The 14,530-nt window shown below is 40.1% G+C and overlaps 1 protein-coding gene across 10 annotated transcripts in view; it reads right to left on the bottom strand.

Annotated features, from left to right (window-relative positions):
* Window positions 1-14,530, bottom strand: part of RIMBP2 (RIMS binding protein 2) — a 328,093-nt gene that overhangs the window by 146,968 nt on the left and 166,595 nt on the right. The window contains exon 1 of one of the 10 annotated variants that reach the window (XM_090061960.1): window positions 2,217-2,265. The exons of the other annotated variants lie outside the window; for them this stretch is intronic. The gene's annotated coding sequence lies outside the window, so the exon portion shown is untranslated. Of the gene's footprint in view, window positions 1-2,216; window positions 2,266-14,530 lie in introns of those variants that run through there. 10 annotated transcript variants of the gene reach the window in all.

Here is a 14,530-nt window from a genome sequence, read left to right as displayed (position 1 = left end):
TCAGCAGTTGTCATGGTAACTGCATGGCCCAGCAGGTGAAAAATTCAGTCCTGTGGCATTTAAAGATGGATGAAAAGCACTATATGTAACGCCAAACAAGCTCACAAGCCTTTTTTTTTTTTTTTCCTTTTTGCTTATTTTTCCTTAACTATCATTTTAGAATAATGAATGCTAAACAGAACTCCAGTGCCACTTCCGAAAAGAAAAGAACTGCCTCTTAGGGGTATTTTATATGATTGAGATTGATATCAAAGTCTGACATCATAATTTTAACCTCTCTATTAATTTTTTACCAGAAACATTTTCATCTAACTGTTTAGAAGGAAAAGATAACTCTTCCTTTCTTAGGCTAAAAGAAGAAGAAGAGAGAGAGAAAAGCACGTTGATTAACTAAGGGTCTACATGAAGACAGGGGATTTCTAACCACGGGTTAGCTAGCAACAAATGCATCAAGTGCTCAGGATATCTAAATCTGTACCTGTGTCGTTTCTGAATTTGTCGTTCCAACTAGCTTCTTGAAAACAAAATAGAACAAGAATCTAATTCCATATTCTATATAATTCACCAAAATAAAATACAGCATACCGTATTTATGGGACATCTTCAAAAATCTTTTGTCAATCATCAATATATTCTGCTAGGTCTCAATAGGATATTCCTTAATTAAGATTAGTTACAGGTGTGCTCTTCTAAAAACACTAAATATTCATGTACAAATGCAGCCTCTTTCCCCCTTTTCTCTAGTAAGTGTGCACATGTACTTAAATTATGCAGCTTGCCCTTTACTTAAAGAGCACTTAACGATAACAAATCACCGTGTCTAATATTTTATTAATCAAAGTTGTTATTCAAATATTGTCAACATATTTTCGTAATGATTTACTTTCATTGGGCTGATGGCTGGGGCTCTGGGCCTGGACCAGCAGACAATTGTAGTAGGCACCATATAAACCAGCAGTACAAAAAAGAGAGACTGGGTCTATTGCAAAGAGTTAATGATCTAAGTATACAACATAAGGCAAGTGGAGTGTGCATAAACAGATGGAGAAGGAGATTAGAAGGAAACAGTGGAAAGTTAAAGGCCCAATATCTGTGGACCAATGTAATTTGTGAGGAAGAAATTCCACACTTCAGGAAAAAAGATTCTCTATTTGGCTTTTTTTAGTGACTGTGCGATGCTGTCTTGAGGTTTGGAATATCCAAAGTCATTCTAGATAGGAAAGATTAGTGGGAAGAATACAGACAAGGCTGATAAATGCAAATTTATCATGCAGCTATTACTGTTACATATGCCATGTCTGTATCGCCCAAATGCACACACATATGCGCCACATGCTGCCAGCTCTAGATAAAAAAAATCAGTCATATGAAAGAGTGAAAGATTTTCATTACTTCACATCACTTGTTGGCTAAAGATCTCAGTGCACGTGCAGCCTGCTGGATGGTCACACCCATTTAACACATGGAAAAACTGAGGAACAGAGACCTCATACACGCTCCAGAATATGGTCACTGATTTTTGGTGTATACATTTGTTGGTATCCCAAGTCACTTACTTAAGACAGAGACAACCAGAAGCAATGGGCACTTTTAGAAACTGGACCGGCTAGCTCCTGACTGGTGTAGGAGCCATTCTACCTGACATCTACCTGAAGTCCTGAAGAGCCGATGAAGAAACGTTCCCCTGCATTTTCAAGGGAGCAAAACACAAACTGTTTAAAAGTTAATACATCCCAGAAAAAGCTTCAGAAATATAAGCAAGCTATTTAGACTACTCCTCTCACTTGCAGGAAAAAAAACCAAACTCTAATCAATGCTCTCAGAGGCGTCTACAAAAACGCAAAGCCAAATTAAAAGTAAATCACCGGACTAGAGCCCTAGAGAGAATTAACTGCTTAAGAGTTGGGGAGCATTTGAATGATTTATTCACCATCCAGAGTATTGTACCCTCTGCCAATCTCCTGATAATAAAACAAGAGGTTAGAGAACCACTAGCTTGAAATACATTTTCAAATTGCAATCAGACAGTCTCTTCAGGTTCCCTTATATTTTCAATTAGGTTCCAAATCTCTAACAAACATGTTATTTGGTTGCTTCAATTAATCTCAAATTTGCTTCAACAAAATTAATTAGGTGTATATTACCCTCAATATTAAACTGCTAATTATTTCATTTACACATGCAGTCGTAATAACATGCATCTCACTCCAACTTACTCAGAAAGCAGTCCTAGGTCCATACACTTGCAATCAGTCTCTTCCGTCCTCAGTGACACAGGCAACACAAAGGAGCCGGTTTCTTTCTGCTCATTCATGCTGTAGCACATCATACTGTTAATTAAAATTAATCTGCCTTACTAACCAGTGCTGACCTTTTAGCAGCTGCCTAGAAACAGAACATCTCTCCCCAGGGGCTTGTTCAAAAGAGGGTCTTGGCGTGCTCACACCTCCATTAGCCAGCCTGCAAGATGGAGCAAAACCCACCAAAAAAAGGTAAAGCATAATTAAGTTTATTTATCAAGCCATGCACAACTTCCTGCTTCTCTACATGGCATGCAGGGAAGTCTTCCACAACGTGAAATACTAATATAAATTTACACATTTTGTTTGTTTTTTAAAAATCAACGGCAAAGATTATAAAAATGAGCAACAGGTGAAACTGTAAGCCCAAATTCAAGTACAGCTTTCCACTCTTTGAAGTGCTGAGCCTTAATTGCAGATAAAGGCACATAAGGCTTGAGGTTTTTGCATTACTTGAAGCAATCACGGTTTATTCCTACTTATAACACAGATAAAATGACTTGCCTTAATCAGCTGTTGTACAACAGATGTAAACCTCAGTGTTGATGTGAAAATAGTTATTAATAAAATTACGGTAGTTTAGCTGTATATTAGATCACTACAAACTCATCTGCACTAAACATGAAAAGCTCAAAATGTCTTTAGGAAATGTTGTTACATCAACATTTTGGTTGACTCTTTATTAAACAACATGTTTAGGCTAATTAAAGTACTTGCTAGAGGCTTCTCTTTTTGGTCACTTGGGGTCAAATCAACAGTCCAAAGACAACCTCCTTGGTCATAAAATCATTTTTACTGCACTCCACTATGTTTGCACTAAAAATGCAGCTTTTATCACGTCTTTCTTGCTTCAGTTTCCTATGCTTTCCTCCCTATATTTTGAAAAGACATCAGCATTACTGTGCAAGATCCCACTTCATGTAGATATGAGCTTACCTCAAAAAAACTTCTAAGATGTTTTAGAAAAGTCTTGACCTGAAGAAAAATGCAGGAACACTACCTATTCAGGGTATCTTAGAAATAAATGTGAAATAAAAATACTATCAGAAACTATAAAACCAGAACATAAAAATGGACCTTATTTCTCCCTCTTTTCTCTAGAAAGAAAAGCCTTGGTTAAAATGCTTACTGAATCCTTTATTGCAAGTGAAGTGCATTTCCATTATATGCCATTCAAATCCTTCAAACTTTAAGAAGAAACATTCATCATTAGAAAATGTTTTCAGAAGACACTGGTTACTTCTAACTCGCTTTTGCCTCCTCTCAATTTCATAAAATCAGGTGGCTTTTTCAATCCTTGAAATGACAGGCCTCTTTTGATAAAAGTCTTCATGTAATTCCCTGATATCCTTGATAAGTGAGTGCTAGGTGGTTTACATACAATACACCAAGATCATTTGATGCTGCAACTGGTCATGGAAGTAAGACATATTTTAAATGTAAAAATGGTTTATATTCATTGAGGAATGAATTGGCACACAGACCAAATGCAAGGTAGTGAATGTGAGATTCTGATCATCGAACGTATTTGGGTCATACAGTCATTTGGGTCGCTGTATGTTTTAGAGAAGATAGCATCTTTCTCATCTAGGTCATCAATACAAATCTCTCATCGCTTGACGCGAACCGATATTGCAAACCAGGGCTGTCCAACTTCTAAGCCCTCAGGAGCAGGGGATCCCCAACACACAGCTGCACCAGGTGAGCCAGGGCCCAGCAGGTAAGTCTGCAGGCTGCCTGTTGGACAACTTTATTGCAGACCATGTCCTACTTTTGGTGATCCTAGTCAGGCTCTCAGGAGACGGATCTTCACCTCTCAAAATTCGCCATTGCTTACACACTTGGCGATACCCGCAACAGAGGAGTGAAGATTGACTAGATTCAGAGACCGAACTATTTTCTCTTACTCCTGGATATGGAACATGGAGCAATGGGTTATTTTCAGGGATCCTGCTTTGCAACCCACCCCATACTCGTATTGGCACGTTGATAGAGGACTCCCTTTCAAAGTAAGCTCATGTTTATCCACAGGGCCCAATATTCAGCCGGTGTTCATGGGCATAGCTTCACTGCCTTTAAAGGGGCAATTCCAAGTCATAATAATTGAGGATTTTCCTTGTAATGACATGGTTTAAAACTTCCCTGAGAAATTTGGCATTTTCCCTTAGTTTCTTAGCCTGTTGTACCTCTCCAACATAAATCTATGGCTTGAAAAAAATGTAAAGGACTGATAAACACTGAAATATTGGGAGCAGAGCACTCGTCTCAAAGAAGCCTTACAATGTGGTGAAATGATGGTCAAGAGGGCTTTTACTATTGGCATTTAGCATCCGTTTTACAAGAATAAGGCTTTGAATTAAGGAGCAAAAAGAAATAATTTATTCTGGTAGTAATATTATTTTGCTTTACAGGTCTTTACAGACTGTTTAGCATTTAATTTTGGGGGGTGATACAACATACATTTTTGAGGCCGCGCTAATGATTAGGCCTTATTGAAGTTCTCTGAAAGGTTGCTCTCACTTAATTTTAAGGAGGGAAATGAAAATGCTTATCGGACAGAGTGCCCGATAAGTTTCAAAATACCAACCAACCTGGAGCAATTACAGATGCGTGGAAAACTGGTCCCGTCTTTGTGGCTATTACACAGCACTTGTTTCTACAGCTTTATAGCCTCATCCTCCCATTAACATAGCTGAAAGAAATTCAGGGTTGCATGAACTGATGGATACGTTTTCTGTAGTTCCCTTTCCTTCATAAATTAAGGCATTTTAATGGCAATTTCCTCATTTTTTGCACTGAAGTCAGAATAAGTGATTGGTACTCTGTGGCCTGTCCAGAGGATCACACACATGTGTATCTCTGGGAGCAAACAGGAGTGGCACACAGTTGTGCCACTGCTACTTGTCCCTGTGGAACGCCCCCGGCGCACACACTGGCATGCAGCAAGGTGCCCAGGGTGGGGTAGGGGAGGCTGAGGCCAGCACCTGGGCCATCCCCAGCAGCCTTACCCATTGTCCTGGGACCTCCCGGGGCTTCAGCAGTGGTGCTCATAGCTTGGCCAGCAGCCAGAGTGCCCAGCCAGGCTCTGGTTTCGGGTGGCACATGCCGCCATCATGTGCGCTACCCAACCGCCCGCCCCTATTTCTTTTTTTTGATACTGGGATCTCCCAATGTCCAGAAAACCCACCATGCTGCTAATCAGCAGCGCAGTGAAGGCATGCATATGTAGCACATGTGGTTTGCAGCACTGCAGACAGATCTGCGGCGCCACAAACTGCATGTGCGCACTCGTATGGACATACCCTATCCGATGCTTATTTGAATAAAACCTGCTCACTTTGGTTTAAAACCTGAAGTGCTAATTCCATTTGAACAGGCTTGCCCTGTTCCAGAACAGGACTCAAGATGCATATGAACATGCACACATATATCCTACAGTCTCAAAGTTTGGAAATTAATGAGTTCAGCTTAAGTTTAGGGACAGATTTTTTTCCTGTTTGAGAAAAACCATTTCAGGGAGTTTCCCATTTCATCTAAACTCAGATGCCTATCACCAGCTTCTGACCTCGTTTTTCTATGTTATAACTCATTTCACATCAGAAAGCTCTTTAAAGGAACAATTCACACGATGAAAATAAAGTTACTGCATGTGTGTCAACACCCACTATTACAATAATATTTCCATGTGAACTATCAATTAACAAAATAAAGGGCATTAGAAAGAAAGCAAGGAGGAAAACCTTCCTGAGTGAATTAAACCAAACATTAAGAGCTGAATATGAAAAAACTGTAACTGAGAAATGGACCGTTTGAAAATATACTTTGGAACTTCTCTCTATTCATCGTTTAACATTAAGCCTTCAATTGAAAATGCATCCAGACATGATAAAATGGAGCTCAGGTACAGGAATTAAAATTCTGTATACAGAAGTTCGTAAAGACCATTTAAAAATATGATAACGTTTTGAAAACTGCAGATATGAACTCTGCATTCCCATTTGTCTTTTAAGCTGCCTCCATTTCATTTAACGTATAATTTTATTGACAGCAAAATGTTCTCTAGTGCTCTTAAAATGCCGGTACATTTATTTACAAGAAATCTTCATGAAACTTCAGTCCCCCATGCATATTAATAAGCTCTGGCAGGGGCAAAAGAAATTGTTTTCTGTCAAATATAGCCTAGTGGCAAAGCTCATGTGCAGATTCTGAATTTCAATGCGTTGAATTTGCAAATTAAAGGCTAGGGGAAGGGGTTTGGGTTGCTTTCAGTTACAGAGGAAGCCATTGAAAAGAATCAACTTTCTTAGGGCTATGAGAAAGTGCATATGTGAGCACGTGACGGCTGGCTATTAGGAGATCTTCGAGTATGTCTTAGAAAAACAGAACAGACCCCAACGCAGCAAGGAACTGCAGACACCACATAATTTAATTGTTTCTCTAAACATGCCTATTTAAAAGTATTACCCAGGTCAGCTGAAAATCAGCTGCTCTGGCAGATTTGCTGCATGGTACTTAATTGGTCAGGCTAGTATGAATAGCCAAACAACCATCTTCCCTGCTTTAAAATAAACTGTAGTAACAGTTGGGAATGGATTCAAAACAACACTACACCATGCTGGCAATTAGCAAAGAAGGATATGTGGTTAGTCTTATGCTTTCCTTCTGGTTCAGAAGACAACGTTCAGCCTTTTGGGGAGGCATTGCTTAGTTTTGTGTTTTTTATCTGAGAAATGGCACCCGCAAGAGAAATCAGCAATGACAGCAAAATAACTGTTATGGAAAACTCCCGTTCCTCTACAACACTGCGGGCCTACCTTTTGGGCAGGCACGTCGCAGGTGAGCTTCCCACCCTCCCCGAGTGCTACTCCGATCCCCTTCTGCTGCTGCTCTGCTTTCTGCTTCTTGCCCCATGCTCCCTGCCCGATCTCCCGCCTTTTGCTTCCTGTCTCTCCGTGACCTGCAGAATCGCACACCCAGAGGCTGTCCATGCCACTCGTGCTGCTTGTGCCCCAGGTTGGCCACCCCTGCTCTAGAGCACAGCAGGAGAGGTGCTTGCAGCTAAACAGACCAACCACAATTTGTATTTGGGGGAAGACTGAGTTGCTTCTGGATTTCCGATGCCAAAACCTCAGTGCAGATGCACCTTTCACTGACTTCACTGGATGCCCCCTTAACACATCTTCAGGATCTGGATCAATATTTCCAGTTACAATAACTAATTTGACAAAGGACCTAATTTTCTAGCAAAAAGTAGTATTTTTCTATGTACACACAAAAAATAATTATATACCAATTAGATTATCATATTTATTATAATTATATTTATCTTCTATAAACAATGTAGTCTCTCATAATGACATGAGAGGGATTCAAAGTTTATAATATATAATGAATATCTATTTATTTAAAACGTGGTAACAGTAAAAAGTCACTTTAAAAAAAGAACGTACCAAATTAACCTTAGCAAACAGATGACTAACCCACCCAGACATTTGTATTACTATTATTCAAGAATATATGCAAACCCCTTATATTGCCAGCTAGCAAGCAGCTAATGCGATGCTGCAGCTGGTAAAGCGACCAAAACGCTGGCGTGCATCCATAGATGCTTCTCGAGCAAATCCCGGGACGTCATTCTCCCCTTGCACTCGGCCTTAATGAGGCCGCAGCTGGAGTACTGCGTCCAGTTTTGGGCTCCACAATTCAAAAAGGATGTGGAGAAGCTTGAGAGAGTCCAGAGGAGAGCCACGCGCATGATCAGAGGTCAGGAAAACAGATCTTACGATGACAGGCTGAGAGCCACGGGACTCTTTAGCCTGGAAAAGCGCAGGCTCGGGGTGATCTGATGGCCACCTATAAGTTTCTCAGGGGTGACCACCAGGATCTGGGGGAACATCTGTTCACCAGAGCACCCCAAGGGATGACGAGGTCGAACGGTCACAAACTCCTGCAAGACCGTTTCAGGCTGGACATAAGGAAGAATTTCTTTACTGTCTGAGCCCCCAAGGTCTGGAACAGTCTGCCAGTGGAGGTGGTTCAAGCGCCTACATTGAACACCTTCAAGAGTAAATTGGATGCTTATCTTGCTGGGATCCTATGACCCCAGCTGACTTCCTGCCCTTTGGGCAGGGGGCTGGACTCGATGATCTCCCGAGGTCCCTTCCAGCCCTGATGTCTATGAAATCTATGAAATCTATGAAACCTGAGGCAAAGCAGAGGTGTAGAGTTGTATGAGGTGTAGAGTTTTATGAGTGTGCACGCACACTTTTTTCCAGGGTAAGATGGAGGGGAATTTTTTTTATTTATTTAAAAGCATCAAATATTAGTGTAATGTATTTTGGACTTCAATGAGATGTAAGCCAGAGTTTTTTTAGCTAATAGACAGAGGCACCTGTTAGCAGCTAATGTTGCATAATGGAGGATGTCTCACTTTAAACATGCCTCTTGGCACAAGTCAGAATCATAGGGCTTTAGGAAAAGGGGCACTGAACAAAGCCAACTGGAATCGATTATTAGACTTCAAGAGCCAATAGTAATCTTTGGATAAAGCTCCCAAGAGAGTACTGCATATTAGGATAAGGTTAAAATCATGTAGCAGCATATATGAAAAAAGAATCTGTGACACACATTTAACTCCTGAAATTTTACTTTTCTTCTTGTAAATTGTTCACAAAGATATCACAAAATTCTCAAGGCTGTTTACTAGGTGAATTTTTTGTAGGAATTTGGAAACACAGATTATTTATAAAAAAGTCCACTTTCGAAATTTGTAATTCAACACTGGCTCTTACTGGTTCTTTGTGTCACTTAATTATAATTACAGAACAGAAACAACCCCCGTGATATACGCAGCCAATCTACACGGTACATACTTCAAGAGTACATTCAAAAGAAGTGTTCTTTATTTGTACTGTACTGGTTAGTTCCATAAAACATGAAATATTCCTTCTGTTCCCCTTTGCTGACTGGATGACACATACAGCTAAGCAACTAAATGTGAACTGATCGCTTAATATATCCTTTGATATTCTATTTTAATAACTATTCAACCATCTGACAAAAGTTTGCTCTAGATAATGGAGATAATTAACTGCTAATGAAAAAGGGACCAGAAAAAGTGAAATCAAAAGTCACTTTCAGATTTGAACAAATATGAATGGGTAACAGGTTACCGGTATTGCAAACAAATTTCCAACCGGGCTGCATCGCATGGGCAATACCTAGCAAATTGCAAACCCTACGGTAACACAAATAATTGAAATCATTGCTCTTACTGAATTCGTTTGCTAACCAGTGTCAATTTCAGGTAATTTTAGGAATCATGTCAGTTTCAAATATTTTGCAAGCTTTTTTTTCTTTATTTCTGACATTTTCTTAAATCTATTAAAAAAAAAAAAAAGGTGTGCGGCTTCTATTAGAACAATCAGACTTCATGACATCTTACTCCACTATGAGGAATCCTACACAACACAAGTTTCGGTTTACCTCCAGACACACATTTCTGGTGTCAGACTGAGTGAAATTCTGACCTCCGTAAAGTCAAAGGTGGTTTTACCATTCGCTTCAGTGGTTCTAGGATTTCACTCACTGTAAATTACTGACTCAAATCTATACAGAGACAGGATGTTAAAGAAGCCAGATTCACATAATTTCAAGCTGCTCCTTCTATTTTTAGTTGCTTCTAATTAAGGATTTTGGTTACATAATTCAAAGGTCATGTCTGAAGTATAACTATGAGGCAGGCTTTGCAGTCAGTTTACTGTATCTGTGAAATGTGCATTAAGGTAGGTACAAGTGCACACTGAGTGAAGGCTTTATCAAATGTCAGGGGTGTAGGTTATACCCGTGTTGGTCTAAGGACATAGGCAGACATGGCTCTTTGGGTAAATCTGATATCTTTTACTGAGTTGCTCTAATAAAAGATATCGGATTTACCCAAAGAAGCTTGTCTGGCTATATCAAATACTACTTATGAAAATATGTCATCAAACCTGAGTGTCCTCAATATTTTCTGCCAATCAAATTAGCCTTTGAAGAGCAATTACAAATTTAGTTCCTAGGCTCTTTGTCTCCATGCAGATGAGAACTATACCTTGCAACTTCTGTATTCTTGTACTCTGATAAACCACAAACACTGGAGATTTCAGATAAAATATCTCATTACCCTGATTATGGGTTTTAAATTCATCTGAACACCACTCAATTTTCTAATATTGCTACCAGGCAAAAAGGCAAAACTAAGTCTCATTATAACAAAGGCTCAGAAGATTGCACGTCTGAGGTTTAGATAAATTAGATAAATAAGGCACAACATAAACTTTATCTCACTGATTGTTCTCTCAATCTCTAATAACGAATGACACCTAAATGATAAAACCGGGGTTTTTTTTGCTTTTGTAATTAATCACAGGTAGTTGGGACAGACAGAGATTGAGTCAACAGGTCCCACTGCTCTAATGGCAATCAAAATATCTAACAGGCACATCTACTCATATAGGATAAATGGTTCTCCTAAATTTCCTAGTGCTAGTTGTAGAGCTCCAGAACTGCTATTTTAAACATTTCTATTCCCTGCAGTACTGAGCCAGCTTCTGTCTTTGACATAAATGTCTTGACAGGAATGTACTTTTGTGAGACCTGTTTCTTAGGGCCTCATCATAAATGATATCTGTGCGTGAGGCCATTGCTGCCAAGTGAGCTGCGACTTGAGTGGACAAATTTTAAAACAGAAGATAAATGAATCTGGAAAAACAAATGCAAATATTTGTAACTACTGAGGTTACTGCAGCTATTGGATAGGGGAAAATGTCTGAGCATTTCACTTGCTTTTTTCTTACCAGTGTTCTCATCCAGTTTGGTTTTTCAAACTGACATGAAAATGAACACATGGAAAGTCTGAGTTTATGTTTAATTTGCCTGCAGACAAGACGGCAATTATTATTAAAAATAACAATGAATGATTGAAAAAAATAAAATACAAATGATAAAAAATGTTTTCCCCTTCCTTTTGTTTGCTGGGTTTGTTTGTTTTTTTAAATAGGCAGAAGTAATAAACTAGAATCTGATTCGCCACAGTGTGTGCAGTACTGACTTCAACATTCAGGACTGAAATCTGCACTGATTTTTACCCCCAGAATGAATTTAATTCATTTCACTGCATTTCACATACCGTAATCCAGAATCCAGTTTGCTACAGACTACATTTCATATTATAGTTTGGTATTAAAAAATTAGCGAGATGTGCAGACAACATCTTGCAGGATGTGGGCTTTATTCTGATACAAATTAATTGTACGTCTATGTACGTATGAAGACAGATTGCTTCTCAAACCCTCTGAATAACCAACAACAATGAAATGCATGTGTATAATTTCATTTTTGCCACAAATTAGATCAAAAGCCAGCTGAGAGGCCAATCCAGGAAGTCCTTCATGCTTGGAACTTTGCAGGGTGTCATCAGTTTTGTCTGCAAAGCTAAGTCTCTGAGACCCTCCCATCCCTCTCACTCAAAGAAAATTAATATTGTGCTATTAAAGTTTTCTGGGATTGCTCCCTAATTAAACAATATTGTAATTACTCTTGTGACCTCCAATAGAAAACAGTATCCTTGTACTGAACACCCTGTAGTCATGATCTCCTCCCACTCCCCCCTGCAATTATTCCAAGGGGACCTGCAAGTTTAAAAAGCTTTTTCATTGGGTCCCAACACTGTGCACGTAAAAGTCTGTTCCTCCGCACTTTGAAATAAAGGACATTTATTTTATTTTTATTTATAAAGGAAATGGATAGTGGATAGTGATTAGGCGCACACAGACATGCTGAGTTAGTAAGGATGTGGAAGGCGAAAAAGTGTTCAAAGGGAGATATCAGAGGTTCAAAGATGATCACTTATGTGCAGGGATCTACTTAAAGCGCAGAGGGGAAGTAAAAATTGTGGACCTCTTGCGTTGCCTGGCGTCATTTTCACCGTCTTTTTGGGGTGACCTCTCTCATCTGCTGATTGGCTGAGGGGCCCCGGCAGCCCCATCCCTTGCCACCGGTTGGTGGAGGGGGCTCCCTTTTATGTGGCTCCATCCCTTGCCACTGATTGCCACAGAGGGGTGGGCCCACACAAAAGGCAGACCTCTTGGACAACCAGCAAGAGAGGGAGGAAAGGGCAGCCACCGTCTTGGCTGCTCCCCTTCACGCCAGCAGCTTCAACCTTTCCTCCCCCTGGTGGGCTGTGCGGCCAGGCTGCAGTGGCCACTGGCTCCTATGGGGAAGCCAGCATTTTCCCTGGGTTTGTTGGTAAAGACCCTGGGGGAAACAAGTATCATTAGAGCCCAAGAAGTTAAGGCTGTTCCATCCCACAAGGAACCAGGTTCCAAAATCCTATGGAAATGTAATGAGATTAGGACACATACCTCCTGTAAGCTGCTTTGAAAATCCTAGTTTACATGACTTGCTCATCTTGGGAGTCCCAGCTAACTACTGCTATTCTAATCAATAGACTGGCACTGTGGGATCTGGAGGTATGGAGGGAAGGGAAAAGATTGGGTTGTTTTCGCCTGCCGCCAAGTTTGCCTATCATGCTGTAACTATGCGTATTTGGAAGTTTCTAAGCAGACACCTGCTGACTTAAAAGATATCACAGTTCCTTGCTTCACTTGCTGTACCTCAGATAAGCTGAATTTCCCATAACACCTCTCTAATGATTGTACTCTAACTCTCTATCTGGAGCCAGTCGGGTCCTCTCGGTTTACCTTCTTCTCTTTGGGTCCTATACTTGTGTGATCAGATTCAATATAAGCAGTTTAATAGGACGCAATATTCGACACACTGTGTGCAGCCCTAACAAACTTCCCCAATGACTGAAGGAGGATTTATTTTGGCTGAGAGGAAGGTCATCAGAAAGGCACCAAATTCTGTAATTCTGCCCTTTGACGAAACTGGTTACTATATAAAAGGAGACAAATAGCAGCAGTATTTCCAGCCCCTTACAATCTATGAATCTATGACCTCTCTGCACACGAGTTCACAATGAGCATCTTAAATGAACCTGAGAGCATCTTAAATGAACCATTCATCACCACTTGCAAAGGCACCAAACCCAGCATCAGTCAAATGCCAGTTATTTGACTGGGGGGAGAAGAGGAAAGAAGGAGACACTCCCACAGACTGGTCCAAACTTGTGCCACAGAACAGCAGCTCCATCTAGAACACTAATGGTTAAAGACCAAATCATGAGATAATTGAACTGATTTTTTATTTTCCTAAGAGCTGAACTGACCTGCCTGACTGTATCATTGCCTTAAGATCCCATGCAGCTCCTCCTGCTGAGCTACCCCCATGTCAATGTTCCCAGAGAAATGACCTATATTAAAAAATGGCACGATCAGAACAAATTCACAAGACATGAAGACACAGATCCTAGTCTGTAATAGCAATACAGAATGAGAAATATTTATTTTCTACGGCACCTTACACATATTTTAAAGAACTACATAATCGCAAGTAGCCTATCCAGATACTTCTGCAGTTCTATACATCATACTATCCAAGTGCTGGTTTATACTAACTTTGGAAAGTTATGTTTTCCGACTCCATCACACAGATAATGGTTTTCCACCTGGAAGGAGCAAATAACAATTAGGGCATAATATCCTTGTGATATGGGTACAAACAATCCCTTTTACACACGGAGAAACAAAGATTCAAGTTCATGGTCACCTATACAGAGCAAGGCTGTTTTGCACAGATACCCTCCAAGCACTTTGAGAATGCTAGCTCCAAAATGAGTCTAGCAGCCTTACAACTAACAGAGCTACAACTGCTTCTCAGACTGGTGCTGGCATGCACAAAGGGTTGGGTATCTCTACACTGTGATACCATGTGCTGTACAGCTATCCACAAGGCATCAGCATCTGGGATTCAAGCCCAGAAGTTTCTGGCTTTCAATCCTGTTCTCAAGCCAGTAAAAGTTCTTGACTTTCTTTCAACTAGATCAGTGACACATTTCTATGTTTGAATTGCTAGTTCAAAAATTAAAATGCTTAGAAAAATTATTGCATGTATTGGCTGGGGGGAGGCTGGAAGAGAATAAAGAAAACCTATATGTATCCACGCTGTCCTAATACCTTTCAATCATTTTCAAGGAATACAGATGGAGTGCTTTGATCGCAGGTTTTACCAACAACAACCTATCTACTGGGCATGATTATATCTTTTAATAAAATGGAATGTGAGAGGCA

Source organism: Crocodylus siamensis, chromosome 9 (genome assembly GCF_052110815.1).
Source record: "Crocodylus siamensis isolate JL-2025a chromosome 9, ASM5211081v1, whole genome shotgun sequence".
NCBI lineage: Eukaryota > Metazoa > Chordata > Crocodylia > Crocodylidae > Crocodylus > Crocodylus siamensis.
This window is presented reverse-complemented; position numbering and strand designations above follow the sequence as displayed.